Raw genomic sequence first — 15798 nt, 5'->3', positions numbered from 1 at the left:
GAAAGAGAGAGAGAGATTAGACAGAAACAGTGATGTATAATCAACAGGGGAGTCTCCAGGTTGTGATGCCATTCCTGTGGAAGTCTGAAGAGAAGAAAGTGATAAAGATCTGTGAGGTTTTAACAGTAATTCAAAATGGGAGGGGCTACCAGCATCTTGGAAGAAAGCTGTGGTGGCTATATTACCTAAACAGGGTAAAGATCAGTCAGACCAGGTATTGTGTAGACCCACTTCAATTTTAAACCTTGATTACAAAGTTTTTATGTCTTTTTCAGCTAAAAGAATGACAGACATGTTGCCAAAACTGAAAGATATCAATGTGGTTATATGGAGGGGAGGCAAACATTTGACAACCTTAACAGAACAATAATGAACCAGAGGGAAGAAGAAAGTAAGAAAACACCACTATTGTTGGTGGGTGTTGATGCAGAGAAACCATTTGATGGAGTCATCTGGGATTTTACAATCAGGGCAATGACAGCACTTGTATCCTGATAGAATAACAGGGTTATAAGGAAGCTATATGAAGGCCTGGAGGCAAAAATTAAGGTGGGAGAGTTTCCCTCCCACAAGCTGTACTTGGAAAGACAAACAAGGACAGAGGTGACCTCTTTCCATTTTATTTGCTTTATGGTTAAAGCCATTTGCAAAGAAACTAAGGGACTCTCAGACTTAAGGAAATAAATAGCACAGTAATAAAGAAAAGTTAGCTTTATTTGTAGATTTCATTTTATACTTTAAAGGTCCAGACAAGGACATTATAGAGAGCTGTTGAATATTTTGAAACAGTTTCATATCTTTGCAGGATATAAAATTAATGAACTGGTTCAACACAGGAACGTGATGACATGAAATATTTAGGTACATGGATTAAAAGGGATTCTGTTATGGCACCAAACCATATGTGGTTAGAGACTAAACAAAAGATGCACAACAAAAACTGAGAAAAATGGGAGCTCTTGATTAAGGATATGGACAGAAACATACAAGAACTGAAAATTATTTTAGTCCCACTCATATTATACACAGGTCCGGTATATATTTTTTTATCTAACAGTGGAAATGTTATGGACAATAGAGAGTTGAAGGAATTTATTTGGGAGGAAAAGGGTAAGACAAGTGGGATAAATTGGTTGCCCCATAAAACAGCATGGATTAGGATTACTTGATTTAAAGGGATACTTTAGAAATATGCAGTTAAGGCTCATATATGTGACATGAGTATAAGGTTATAGATCAAAGTGGAAAAGTTTGATGATGAAACAAGGGAGAGTGCAAGAAATAAGGAGAAAATAGATTTTGGATCCAGTTCCTTAAGGAAGACATCCACGACACAGATTATTATATTCATAAACAGCATAAAGTAGCCCAAGGACTAAGCCAACAGGGGAATTGAGAAAGAAGATTCTGCCACTTGGGATGACTGCAAACGGGTATAAAAACAGTCAAGAGTTGTAATTTACTGGAGAAAATTGTCAAAGAACAAAGGTGTTGGGAGCAAATAATTAGAAAGGGAACAGTAACAGACTGAGATGAGGCCAAACAGAAATGTGGACTGCAGGTTACAGACTGTCTTGCCTACCAGGGATTGACAATCAGAGTAAAGGCAAACAGAAAGGGATATGGGATTGTTAAGTGAAAGACCAGCTGTGGCACAGATTTTACTTGAGTCTAGAACAGAAGCTGCTTTAAAAAAAGTATATTTAGCAGGGCATATAAATGTTGCATGGTAATTATAAGAATAAATCAGACGAGGTTAGAAAATATTTGGAAGAGTGAATGGAAAGGCAATTTCAAAGGAACAATGGGGTGACATCTGTATACCTCCCACATATATAACAAATTCTAAAAGGTTTAAGATTTTTCCTAGTGTTTGCATAGGTGGTTTTATACCCCAAACAAATTCTTCTTAGGCAGAGAGAATATGCTGGAGGTGTGATGGGAAAGCCAGTGGTAACTGGGAACATGTTTTTTGGAAGTACAACTATCTGGCAGATTTAAAAAAAACTCCCAACAGAATACTTTGTCAAAAATGTTGGGGGAGCAAATGGTTGTAATGAAGGAAATGATTTCTTTGAGCTGGGGCACAGGAACTAAACTATCTAGACATAATAAGATCTTACTAAATGTAATACTACTAGCTGCCAAAAAAGCAATTAGTAGAAAATGGCAATCATAATCATAACCAACTTTAACTGCAATACTGAATGTTAAGTTGTCAATCTCGCCTTCATTCTTGCTGGATGGGTTCGGAGCCGATCCTCGGCTCCGACTCGGCCAATACTAAAGCTCGAGAGCTAATTCCACCGGCTCGAGGCTCCCCTATATCCCACAATGCTAGGCGGTAACTACTCAGATCTTGTTTGCCGCTTAGCTGACGAGGTGCTTCTTCTACTGGCTCTGGCAGGTTAGCAAGTTTTCTTGTTTAAAAACTTCAATTTCTACCCCTATTTTTTTCCATTTAGCTTAGTTTTATATAGAGTATTCCATTAGTTTAAATTGGGTCCCCCCTTGTGTTAGAATTCCCGTTTTATCCCCTTTTTAACTTTTAGGCCTTTGGCCCACTCCCTCTCTTTTCACTGTCCTTCAGTGTGACTGGATTTTTATTTGGGTTAAGGGTGTGTCTGTGTGTTGTGTTTGTGTTTTTTTCACACAGCTTTTTAGGATGTCTAAAGACTCCAAGGTCTCAGGCTTCAAGAAGTGTGATTCGTGCTGTCAGAAAATGTCTCTGACAGACGGTCACACTTCTTGTGTATATTGCCTGGGACCTTTGCACCTGCAGGACTCATGTGCTGTGTGCCATGCATTCAGCCCTAGAGTCCTGCAGGAACGCAAAAACAAGTTAATTCTCTAAGGCTTGTTAAAGCCTGAAGGCCCCCCGACCCAGTCTGCGTCGGGGAAGCCTTCTAAGACTTCCAGGCCGTCGGCTCCAGTTTCAGAGCCGTCTCCTGGAAGCATTAAAGCAGCTTCGACATCGGCTCCGGCTGGAGCTGATGTTTCGAAATCTCATACTGTTACCTCAGCTCCGGCTGGAGCCGAGGTTGGCAAGACTCAGTTGGCTCCGATAGGCTTATCGGAGCCACCTTCAAAGAAGAGGTCTAGGTCCCCTTCCATCGGCTCCATCCACTCGGCTCCGGGATCCCCTCTTCTGTCGGAGCGGAGCCATAGGTCTCATTCCTCTCGGTCCTCCAGGCTGTCCGACCATGATTTACAAAGGGTGGTGAGTAGACTTCTCAAGTCCGAGGCACTGGCCCAAATGCTGCATAGCCCTACTCAACAGTCAGCGGCTATTTCCATCCCTGATTTTATTCCTCCTCCGACTCCTTTGAGATCGGAGCCGTGGCTGTCGGTGCTTCGGAGCCGATACCTTCCCTTTCGGCTCTGTCGTCTGCTCCGATTTCCTCATTGGAGGGATCTCGGCACTGAGCTTCCCTCGTCGGCTCCGAGGGGGCGAGTGGCATCGGACCCTTGTTCGACCCCGTTCTCCCTCTCGGGGTGTCGGCGCTGGTGAGTTCGGCTCCAACATCGGCCTCGGAGCCGTCCCTGTCGGTGCCGAGGGGGGTCCTTGTCTCCTCGGAGCGGCGACCTCCGGCCTTGGCTGATAGGGGCACCTTCGAGGTCATGCGGAGCGTGCTAGACCCAGTATCTACCCCACAGTCGGCTCCGTCAGCTCCTCCCTCTTCAGTGCCTGCGGCGGTTTCTACCCATCCCCTTGTATCAGACCGCAGAGAGCCAGCTCCTCAGGTTTCCCCATTGGGAATTTCCTCCTCTTCCGAGGCTTCTCCTGATCTGGTAGGAGATCCCCCTCGGAAGAGACAGTGCAAGAGGAAGCACATTGACTCCCCTGAGTCTATCACCTCTGACACTGACTTGGAGGAATCTGAAGGTTCCCCTCGGTCCCCCTCTGAGGATGTCTCCTTTGCTGACAACCTTGAAATCCTGAAACAGAGGGGGAGCTGGCCCGCCCTTAACCCTTCAGAGGATGAGTCAGTTTACCTTGAGGCGTTTGGCTCTCGCCCTTCCACCTCCTGGGTGTCCCCTCCCTTTGACCCCCTTATGGAAGTGGTGGCAAGGAAGGCTTGGACGGCCCCTGATTCAGTGGAACCTACCCCAAGGAGGCAGTCAAAATTTATTACTGCCCCTAAAGAGAAAGAGTTTCTATCTAAAGGTGTCTCCGTTGATGCCATGGTGGTGGCCGCAGCCACTAAGAAGGAGTTAGCCGATCCTTCGGTACCTGTCCATCCTCCTAATAAGGAGTCTAGGACCATGGACAGGTACGGTAAGCGGATGTTTTCATCAGCGACCTTTTCAATGCGGTCACTGAACTACTTGTGTCACTTCACCCGTCTCCAGAGAGATTTGCTCAAGGATATGGGTGAGGCCATACAGGATCCAACAGCTGAGGGGTTCTTCCAAGACAAAATGAAGTCCCAGTTGGCAACCCTGAATTCGACTGTTAACTCCTCCATGCGGCTTATCTCATATACTGCTGATGGGGCGAGTAGGGCCGCAGGCACAGGTGTAGCTTTACGACGTCACGCCTGGATGCGGCTTTGCAATTTTGCGGACCCTTTCAAGGCATCCTTCACCAATTCCCCCTTTGATGGCTCAACATTGTTTGGTCCTCAGGTGAAGGATACATTGACTAGGTGCGAGGTGGAAGGTGAGACTCTCTCTGCCGTGGGAGTCCATTTGTCTACCCCTTCTAGACCTTATCCAAAAGGTCAGAGGGGAGGAAAAATGTGGTTCCGCAAACCTCAGGGAGTCTCATCTGACGCACAAGGTCGATTCCCCTCTAGAGGCAGAGGGGGGAATAACAATAGACGCCGCCCTAGGGGCAGAGGAGGTCCGCAAAACCAGGGTAGCAGAGAAACTTTCTCTGATAAACCCTTTCAGCATCCCTGAGGAGCTGCCCGGCTGTCCACCTTCGGAGGCAGTCGGGGGAAGATTATCACTGTACCCAAAAGCCTGGCTTTCCCTCACTCAAGACAAATGGGTACAGTCAATCATATCCGAGGGTTACAAAATTCCCTTTATTCACATCCCATCCCAACCCAAAGGATCCCTTCCAGACGTTCCACCCAGTCTAAGGGAACAAGCAGCATTAGAAATATCAAAGCTGCTGTCAAAAAGAGCTATCCAACCAGTCCCAGCAGACCAGCAAGGATCCGGAATCTACTCCAAATTCTTTTTGGTACCAAAAAAAACAGGGGACTGGAGACCAATACTGGATCTCAGCAAGTTAAACAATTATATCAAAAAAACAAAATTCCGGATGGTCACGCTACAGTCCATTCTACCCTTCTTGGGTCAGGACAATTGGATGTGCTCGATAGACCTTCAGGATGCGTACTACCATATCAAAATGCACAGATGCTCCAGGAGGTTTCAGAGCCCTGCCCTTTGGTCTCACTACAGCCCCCCCGAGTGTTTACCAAATGCATGGCAGTGGTCGCGGCTCACTTGAGACGTCAAGGATTCCAGGTGTTTCCATATTTGGACGACTGGCTCCTTACCGCCACCACCAGACATCAACTGCTTCTATCCAGAGACTTCACCATCCAGACTTGCCGAGCTCTAGGCATTTCAATAAATTTCGAAAAATCTGCTTTGTCGCCTTGTCAATCTATTACCTTTATAGGCGCCACCTTAGACACACTCAATCTTTCCGCCAGACTTACAGAGCAAAGAGTGTTAGATATCCGCAAACAAGTTTACCTTCTACTACAATGCAACAAGGTCAAAGCCAGGGTAGTCTTGAAGGTATTAGGACTCATGGCAGCTATCACCCTTCTCCCCTTAGCTCGTTTCCACATGCGGATCCTCCAGTGGATGCTGTTTACTCAATGGTCCTTCCAACAGCTCCCGATGTCTCACATCATCCTAATAACTCAATCATGCAAAAATCACCTGTCTTGGTGGATCACATCACCTCAAGTTCTCCAGGGCAGACCTTTCATCCCCCCCCCCCAGTCGCCACGGTGACAACAGACGCCTCCCTGATCGGGTGGGGGGGGCATTATCAGGGCAGGACGGTCCAGGGCACGTGGCAACCTTTCGAGTGCCACTTGCACATAAATGTCTTAGAGATGAGAGCAGTGCTTTTAGCGTTGCAAGCCCTTCAGGACTCTCTTCCCACAGGGACTATTGCAATTCAGACGGACAACATGTCCGTAGTGTGGTACATCAACAAACAGGGTGGAACCAGGTCCTACCCCTTATGTCGAGAGGCACTCAGACTTTGGCAGTGGGCGATTTCTTCTCAGTGTTTTCTGATAGCAACGCACATTCCCGGGAAGTCAACGTGATTGCGGACAAGTTGAGCAGGGCCATTCTCATGCCCCACGAGTGGTCTCTAAAGAAATCAGTGCTGGAAGAAGTCTTCCAAAGATGGAGCCAGCCTTGCTGCAATCTTTTTGCTACTCCCCAAAACAGCAAGTGTCACGACTTCTTCACTCTCTTCCCGTTACCAGGCCATCCCACCAGAGACCCTCTAGTCCACGATTGGCCCTGGGGACTTCTGTATGCTTTCCCCCCCTTTCCACTGATATCTCAATTAATTCAGAAAGCTATCGCCTTGAGAGTTACAATGATCCTCATTGCCCCTTACTGGCCTCGACAGATATGGTTTCCGTTCCTCCATCATTACCTGTTGGAGCAGCCTTGGCATCTGGACCCGGTGCCAGATCTTTTGACCCACCAGTCGGGCCAGCTGCACCACTCCCTTCAATCTCTCAACCTCACAGCGTGGTTTCTCCATTTCCTACACTAGCCAGGCTTCCCTTAATCTCTCATTCGGTCCGAAACATCCCAATAGCCTCTCACAAGTCTTCTACCAGGAAGATTTATAATAGTAAGTGGAAACGTTTTTCCTTCTGGGCAGCATCAAAAAATATAGACCCCTTCACTGCACCTATCCAGTCTATCCTAGACTTTCTGGCAGAGCTCTTTCATTTAGGCTCTTCCTCATCTACCATTAGAGTACAACTAGCTGCTATATCTAACTTTCATGTAGGTGTCTCAGACTCCAGTATCATGTCCCATAAGCTCTGCAAAGCCTTTTTAAGAGGTGTTTTTCTGCTCAAGCCCCCAATCAAAGATCCCCCACCTCAATGGGACTTGAATTTGGTCCTAGCATCCTTGATTCTCCCCCCCTTAGAACCAGCGGCTTCATGCCCTCTTAAGTTGCTCTCATGGAAAACACTTTTTCTAGTAGCCATAACTTCAGCTAGAAGGGTATCTGAACTTCATGCTCTGTGCAGTCATCCTCCTTACCTAGTTTTCCACAAAGACAGGGTGTCCCTCCGGACTAATCTGTCCTTCTTACCTAAGGTTTCCTCTCAGGCAAACCTAAACCAGACGACTGATCTCCCCCCATCTTCTTCCCTGATTATTCCAACAGGTCGGAACAAAAGTTACATTTTCTAGATGTTCACCGCCAACTTAGATCTTATTTAGACAGGTCTAAACAGTTCAGGAAATCTGATCAGCTTTTCCTGTCTTATGCGGAAGGGAAATTGGGCCTTCCAGTTACTAAAGTGTCCCTTTCAAGATGGCTTACCTCTATAATTACCTTCATCTATGAAATCAGACATCAAAAACTGCCTTCAAGACCTAGAGCTCATTCAACTAGGGCATTAGCTACATCTGTAGCTTTTCAGGACAGGCTGCCAATAGATTCCATTTGTGCAGCAGCCGCATGGGCTTCTCCTCATACCTTTATATTTTACATTACAAATTGGATATGGCCTCCAGAAACCGTGTCAACTTTGGTTCCACTGTTCTCAAGAGTCTGTTCCAATAGGCCACCCGGAATAAGGTGCTAGGGACGCGGTCCCATCCAGCAAGAATGAAGGCGAGATTGACAACTTAACATTAAGAAGTTATGTACCTACCATAACGTTCCATGTTAGTTGTCTTCTTCTCGCCTTCTTTCTTGCGTCCCACCCTCCTTCCCCCTAGCCTGGACAGACCGATAGGAAATTTTGGGATCTTCCTTTGGGGTTTTCCTTCCCACATGTTCTACCACCTCTATTCTCCCTTTTATGTTTGTGGTAGCTTACATACAGGTTTATATAGAGGTGGGTTCTTTTTTCTCCATACTGTGGAGACCAGAACTGCTTGGTTTAGCTATCAAACGAGATCTGAGCAGTTACCGCCTAGCATTGTGGGATATGGGGGAGCCTCGAGACGGTGGAATTAGTTCTCGAGCTTTAGTATTGACAGAGTCAGAGCCGAGGATCGGCTCCGAACCCATCCAGCAAGAAAGAAGGCGAGAAGAAGACAACTAACATGGAAAGTTATGGTAGGTACATAACTTCTTAATACTGTAAAGGAGTTAAAGAACTAGAGGTGGAATACCTATAAATGGAATTTGTGGGAAAAATACATGAAGAATGTAGTGAGGTTTAAGGGAAGGCAGGAAATGAGCATTTTGTATAATGCTGCAGTGAAAGATAATTGTTAAAAAGAAAACATATGTATACTGCATGAAAATAATGAAATGAAACTATGGTTTGTTCTTTTTCTATTTATGTATGTGTATTTGTGTCATTATAAAAATTATGACTTAGTAAAGATGGTTTAAAAAACTCCCTTTAGTCTCAAAGACTGCAGTACAAGATAGACCGGGGGAGAATTTAAGGCTTGGTTACCTTGAAGATTACAAGGGTGCTACTCTACTTGACATGCAGTGGAAGTTTGTTCCAGAGGTGGACACACTGGGATATCAGCCATGTCAGACTGTCCTGTTTGTTGAAGATTTAGCCCCTTTAACCCGATATCTGAGGAACAATTTGTTATGTGAAGGAGAAGGTCAAACAGAGTTGGAGCTTTCATGGTTCACAAGGCTAGACACAGATCTCCATGGAGTCTTCTTTCAGAAAATGAGTATAGAACGAAGGCTGCCAGTTTGTCCTGACAACTAAGTTTTCTGAGGCTTCTGACCTTTTTTAGTTATGAGCAACTGAGATCTCTCAAGTGGAGTTACGTGTTTAGACAATCTCATGCCAAAAAGTCATAGTCAATAATGGATGTGATGAGACATGAGTAAAGGGGAACTAGGTTTTCTCTGGATTTAGAGGAGATGCCACTGGAAATTAAGATGAGCCAGACAGAAAGCTTTCCTAACTAGTGTGCTGACATGTTGATCAAAACACAAGGAATAGTCAAGAAGGGTGCCTAGATCTCTTACAATACTGTCTTGATTGGCAGGGTGTGTCACCTATATGTTAAAAGAAAATGCTCTATCTACCAAAATTAATTACACAAATTTTTTTCACATATAATTTCAGCCTAGTTTTTCACATATAATTTGAGCCTACTGTCCTTACACCACTTGTTAATATGGTATAACCCATGCAGAAACAAGTGTGAATCAGAGGTAATTTGAATTACAATTTCCAAGTTATAGTCATCTGCAAACTTAGATAACCATAGGCCACAAGTGCCAGCCTGAAGGTCTGAGATACAAATGCCAAGCAGGAGATGGCCAAAAAGCCAAGCCCTGTAGTACACCACTGGTAACTTTTTTGCTTTCAGAAGTGGCACATGCAACTCTAACCTCATGGGTTCTGTCAGAATGCCAGTTAGCTGTACAGGTCCAGATACGCTGTATGTACTACATACCAATCTGCAAGTTAAAAAGGCTTCCTGCTCTGGAGTCTATTTCAATGAAATTAATGAGTTTAAAGAGGCATGGCCTTCCTTTCACAAAGCTGAACTAATGATGGTCCAGGATTAACACATTTTAAATGTCCAGATTAATGAATTCTGAGACAACACATTCCACATCTTTACAAATGAGGCTAGTGAGACTATTGGGACTATAGTTACCAGGGTTTGCTGACGGGCCACCCTATTACAACAGCTGTCTGCCAGATTTCAGGACTTTAGCCAGTGAGGCAGCTTAGATAAAAGAGGATAAGTAGGGGTTCAGACAACCATATCTAGCACTGATAATCAAGTAACCTGGTATGTTATCTGTGTCCATGGATAAGGTATTTTTAGCTTTTGAGAGAGTTGACAGGATTTGACTGTGTTCTATATTAAGTAAAGGGTGTGGCTGTGATGGTAATCTGTGGAACAATGATGTGTGAATGGAGTAAAAATTGCACTAAATTTGTCAGCGAGGATATTAATTATTCCCTTTCAGTCAGAGTAGGTAAATGATTTGCTTGGTAACTGCCAGTTTTTTAATTTCTATAGGAAATAAGAACACCTGTTTTATAATTCCTACATTCATGCAACCCTCACAAGTAAAACTGGAGTTAGTGATTATCTCGCTGTGTTTCTACCTTGCTTAAAAAGTAAATGAAGTGACTAGTTGAATGACAGTTTGGAAAACACAATCAGGAGAAAGTAAGGCTTATGACTAAAGGACATCTAATCCCCGCAAATAACAAGATACAGCTTCCTACACTTAATGGCCATGAGGAATCTATTTTTTTTCAAGAAACAAACTTCAACACTGCTGAACTAGTAGGACCTATTAGTACATACACTTAATCATGGAAGTACAGATCTCCAAGATGGGAAGTGTTTTTTTCAAAGGCTAAACAATATGCAAAACCTGTTCAGGAACTACTTGATCAGCCAAATGACAGGAGATAATTCCTGCTTTCCACATTGCAAAGATGTGTAGAAACAGACATTACAAATATAGTGACTGTACAGAAAATAACCCAAAAAGTATAGAGTTATCACAGAAAGATAAAAATCACCTTAACATTGACTGAAAGGGAAATTATTGAGAGTACAGTTGTGTAAAATCTTAGCATAACAGTAGATGTTTTTCTCTTCACTACTGCAATATTCTTTACCTAAGAAATTTCCTGCCAAGGATAGCCCAATATCTGGCCAGCATGCCATAGCCTTTAGTTCTTATAGGCATTGTACATCACATGCATGCTCCCCGCACAAGGTATAGGACATAAAGATGACATATGGACGCACATACTCATAACTGAAAAAGCCTCGGGAGGTATAGAATGCCCTTAAGGACAAGCAGAACATGTGAATCCAGGAGGAGAAAAAGGAAGAAGACAAAGTACCTTTCATCCAGGACAGCAAGGAAAGCACAACATAAGAGCTAGCACAGAGGGGGTAGGAGGGAGGGAACGAATTCTGCCACAGTGAAGAGAAGGACATCTTCTGTTTTGGTAAGATTTTACACAACTGCACTATGTCCTTCTATATCACTGCTGCAATATGCTTTATCTAAGGGAGAGTACAAGACCTCAAGAGGAAGCCTGGGAGAAGGAAGGCACTGAATAGCCCTCTACAAACACATGCAGGATAGCCCTGGTCCTGGAACTAACATCCAGTTTGTTAAGCTTAGTAAAAGTAGTAAAAGTAGGAAAAGAGGACCAAGCAGCAGCCTTAAGGATGGAGTTGGTATCTAGACCCTTGAAAAAAAAGCACCAGAGGAGGCATCCAGTATAATGCACCGTTACCAATGTGGAAAGACAACTTTTATGAAGAGACTAACACAAGGAAATGGCCTTAAAAATCCAATTGAAGATGGTTTGCTAAGAAACAGCCAAACCAAAAGTCCTAGGATGAAAGGAAACAAAAAGCGAACTTTAGTTTTATCCAAATAATATCTGAGCTGTTTATGCAAATCCAAGGTTAAGAACTATCTCACTATCACACTGCAGAGAAGGAAAAAGGAAGGAAGATGACTAGATTGAGTAAGGGACAGCTCATTAACTACCTTGGGCATAAAAAGAAGGATTAGTACAAAGAGGCACCCTGTCACTGTGGAAAACTATGAAAGGAAAAATAGCCAGGATAGCTTGAAGTTCAGATACGCTCTTGGCTGAAGTGAGAGCCAAAATAGGTACAGTCTTCCAAGGACAATATTGTAAGGAAACTGAAGAAGCAGACTCTAAAGGAACCAGAGTCAATTCTTCAAGTACAAAACTGAGGTCCCAGGAAGGGGAAACAGGCTTCCCGGGAGGCCTGATATGAAGGATGCCTTTAAGAAACAGTTTTAACATCAAATCTAGAGGCTAGAGGAGGATTCAAGTGCAGACAGGCAGAAATTCCTGACAGGTGAGCTTTAACTGAAGAATACACCAACCCAGCATGGAGTAGATCATACAAATAGGAGAGACCCAGAGGAACCTGAATACAGCAAGGGGATCCTGACAAATACAGAGGCACCAGACAGAAAATTGCTTCTATATGGACATAAATGATTTCCTGGTCTCCTGCTGAATTCAACACACTTTCTCAGAAAAGAGGTGCTTGAAAGAGATCAAAACCTAACCACCCACAGTGTCACTTAAAGAGTGGACAATTGAGAATAGATCCCTTGTCTTTTTTGAGAATATCCACTTGGTGAGGTAACATGTGGTGATTGCCCCTGGCCAAGTAAGAAAGAAGGGGGAACCAATACAGCCTGAGCCAAAAGGGAGTCACTAGCAAGATTTTGGGAGAGTCCAGCCTGACCTTGTGCAAAACTTGTGGTAAAAGAGGAAAGGGGGAACAGAAAAATCCCCTTCCAAGGAAAAGACAAGGTTTCCACTTTCCAAGCCAGAGGACTTGGAATTCTAGAACAGAATAAATAAAGTTGTCTGTTCACAGTGGACTTTACTGATACACAATGTCTAGGAACACATGTCTGAGAAGCATCCATTCATGAGCTTGTGTGCCGGATTTGCTCAATGAGCCTGCCACGAGGGAAATTATACTGCCCGAAGAGTCGCTTGATACTGCATAGCTAGACTCCAGACCTGAAGAGCTAGGCTACAAAGACGACAGGACATGAAAATGTTGGCAGGCCGGGGATAAAAAAAAAAAAATGAATGAAAATCCTGAACAACCAGAAGGAAACCTCTCATTTAATTTATACTGATGTGGTCTGACCTCTGATGAGGAGGCCAGAGACCCTGAACCTTGAGGAGACCACAGAAGGCACCCCACCCACTGTCTGAGGCACCTGTAAAAAGTTCCACAGTTAGAACAAGAACTTGAAAAGGAAGCCCCAGGTTGAGTGGACAGCTGATGAATCCATCACTGGAGGTCAAGTTGGAGTCAGGAAAGGAAACATACAGTGGAATACAGGGGGGGGGGGGGGGCAATGTTGAAGACGCACTTTACTTGAAGTACCAATGAAGCTTCCTCACATAGAGTCTGATGATGATGAGGGGGAGCATGGGAATGCTGGAAGCCATGAACCAGAGAAACCTGAGAAATTCCTTGGCCGTGACAGACCCCAGAGAAAGTAGGGATTGGAAAAAGGCAATTAGAGGCAGAGTCTTGGGGTCAAGCAGAGATCATAGTATAGGAACTGACTGAAGTCTGCAGTTGAGCAAAATACGATCTTGTGAAGGCATCAGAACAAATTTCTGGAAGTTTATGGTGAACCCCAGACTCTGTAAAAGGGAAGCAGTAAACCTGAGATCCTGTAGAGAAGATCACTGGGGAAAAGAGCTTGAATAAGCAGATAATCTAGATAGGGAAAAATCTGAATTACTCAAATCCTACAAAAAGCAACAATAGGAGCAAGGCATTTGGTGAATACTCTTGGGGCAGTAGAGAGGCCAAAGGGCAAAGCAGAGAACTAAAAATGGAAGGAAGAGACAGAGAAATGTAAACATTTTCTGAAGAGAGGATGGATGGGATTGTGAAGGTATGTACCCTCAAGATCCAGAGATACCAGAGGACATAATGTCTGCAGAGATAACACCTGAAAGGAAGTAATATTAAGAAAGGAGTTCAGCCAAGAAAGATCTACAATTGCTCTCCATGTGCCATCCTTTCGTGTTACCATTCTGGAATAAAATCTTTTCCCTACAGGGGCAGGAGGTACAGCTTGAATGGTGCCCTGAGCCAAAAGAGAGTGAAGAACCTCAGAGAAATATAATGGCTGTTCCTAAGGAGGTTGAGGAAAGCCGCAAAAGGGAGGAAGGGACTTCCAAACCATGAAATATCCTTGATGGATAATGGTGAGAAACCAAGAGCCTGAAGTGATTCATAGCCAATTTGGAAGGGACAGAGAAAGATGGAGAGACAGGGGAACCTGGTCAAGGGAATGAGGAACCAAACTGTCAAAAACAGCCAGGCTTGTCTTAGAAAGCAGGTTTCTGGGTGGCACTAGTCTGAGTAAACTTAGCAGGAGGCACACGCCTAGAACCCTTCTTACCCTTAGGAGGAGGGTGACACTGCCTAAGAACAAAGGCAAGTTTGGAGAGAAAATTCCTCTGAAATTTGGGAAAAGGATAAATAAAAATCTATTTCAGCTCCTTTAAGGCTTAGCTTGTCTTGGAGAGACTTGAAAAGCTCAGCAAAAGCAGGTCCAAGAAAGTTTTTAATTACCCAAAAAAGCATTCTAAAGTTTGGCTTTAATGTCATAAGGCAAAGCATGAAGACAAAACAAAAAATAACTAAACCAAAGGCAGCAGCCCTGGAAGAGGCATCAGCTGCATCATAGCTGCATTTGATTGAGTGGCAGGTGACTTGAGAAGTAGAACCCAGCAGGAAAAGGGACAAGGCCATCCCATGAGAGTCAGGAAGGTCAAAAACTACCTTAGAAACCTGAGAAAGGGCAGCCAAAGCATAACTGGTCATACGAGTCTGGTAGTTTATGGCTCTAAAGGATAAAGTGGCAGCAATGTAAACTTTCTTGTCCAGTCATCATTGCACAGCCTACTACCCTTATCAGAAGACAACAGCTTGGAGAAGGGCAACCACCTGGATGGCTTGTCACAGGAGAGTGACATTGCAGAAGGATATTTACAAAGAAATTTGCACACCTCAAACACTTTATAGAATCTGTCTGGCTTCTTAGGTGCAGGAGGCTGGGAATCAGGGGCTACAGACACCACTAAAGTGGTATCCAGAGGGGCATTTGGAGCAGGAGGAACAGCAGAAGGTTTGGGAGACTCCATCTGTAGAAGTTCACAATATATTTTTGAACCTCAGAGACTTGAGAACAATCTCACTTACATTAATCCATCAAATTGGCAATGGTATCCCCAAAGGACAGCTCTTCCAAAGGGAAATCTAGACTGCCTCAAAGTCCTATCCCTGTATTCTGTCTCCTACAGGCTGTTGAGGGGAGCTCTTTGCCTGGCATACAAGGCATTGTCAGACCCCACTCTGATGGACCTCCTGCATATTCACAAAACAAACAGCACCAGAATTACCCATTCTAAAGACTTAAACCTTGCCTGTAATATAAATAGGACCTGCTGGAGAGACAGGTGTGTATCCCAGAGAATACCATTTCTCTGGAACAGGCTTCCCATCCATCTGAAGCAGAATTCCTCCCTAACACAATTTAAGTGTAGCTTGGACAGCTGGATAGGGAACAGAAAGTTCATCCATGGTTTAGCAACTATGTCTCTAATGGACACAAGCAGCCTATAAATGGTTCATCTCCCAGGCCCCTGCTAGTAAATGTTTCACCTCCCAAGACTATACTACATGTACTGGAAGGAGAAACAAGCTAAGATAAAGAACTTCTGAAGTAGTAAAACAAATCTACCAGGTCCACAAGGAGTCTTTGGCAGGGGGAAGCAGGGTGGGTTCATAAGAATGAAAGGCCAGATGGACAACAAACATGGATCATTATGGTGAGTACATAATGTCTTTATGTTATGTTGTCCTATCTCACCTTCATTCTTACAATGATGGGACAGTGTCCCTTGCACCTTTTCCCTGGGTGGCTCATGGGAGTACACCTTTAAGCACCATGGAACCAAAGGATGCCCTGTCCCTGGAGGCCAAATCCACTTTGTAATGAGTGATAAAAGTATGTGGAGTAGTCCAAGTAGCTGCTGCACAAATATT

General features: G+C 44.1%; 1 protein-coding gene across 2 annotated transcripts in view; it reads right to left on the bottom strand.

Annotated features, from left to right (window-relative positions):
- Positions 1-15798, bottom strand: part of HECTD4 (HECT domain E3 ubiquitin protein ligase 4) — a 5422508-nt gene that overhangs the window by 1432737 nt on the left and 3973973 nt on the right. The gene's annotated exons all lie outside the window — the stretch shown is intronic.

This window comes from Protopterus annectens, chromosome 4.part0 (genome assembly GCF_019279795.1).
Source record: "Protopterus annectens isolate FY-2018-M chromosome 4.part0, PAN1.0, whole genome shotgun sequence".
In the NCBI taxonomy this organism is placed as follows: domain Eukaryota; kingdom Metazoa; phylum Chordata; order Ceratodontiformes; family Protopteridae; genus Protopterus; species Protopterus annectens.
This window is presented reverse-complemented; position numbering and strand designations above follow the sequence as displayed.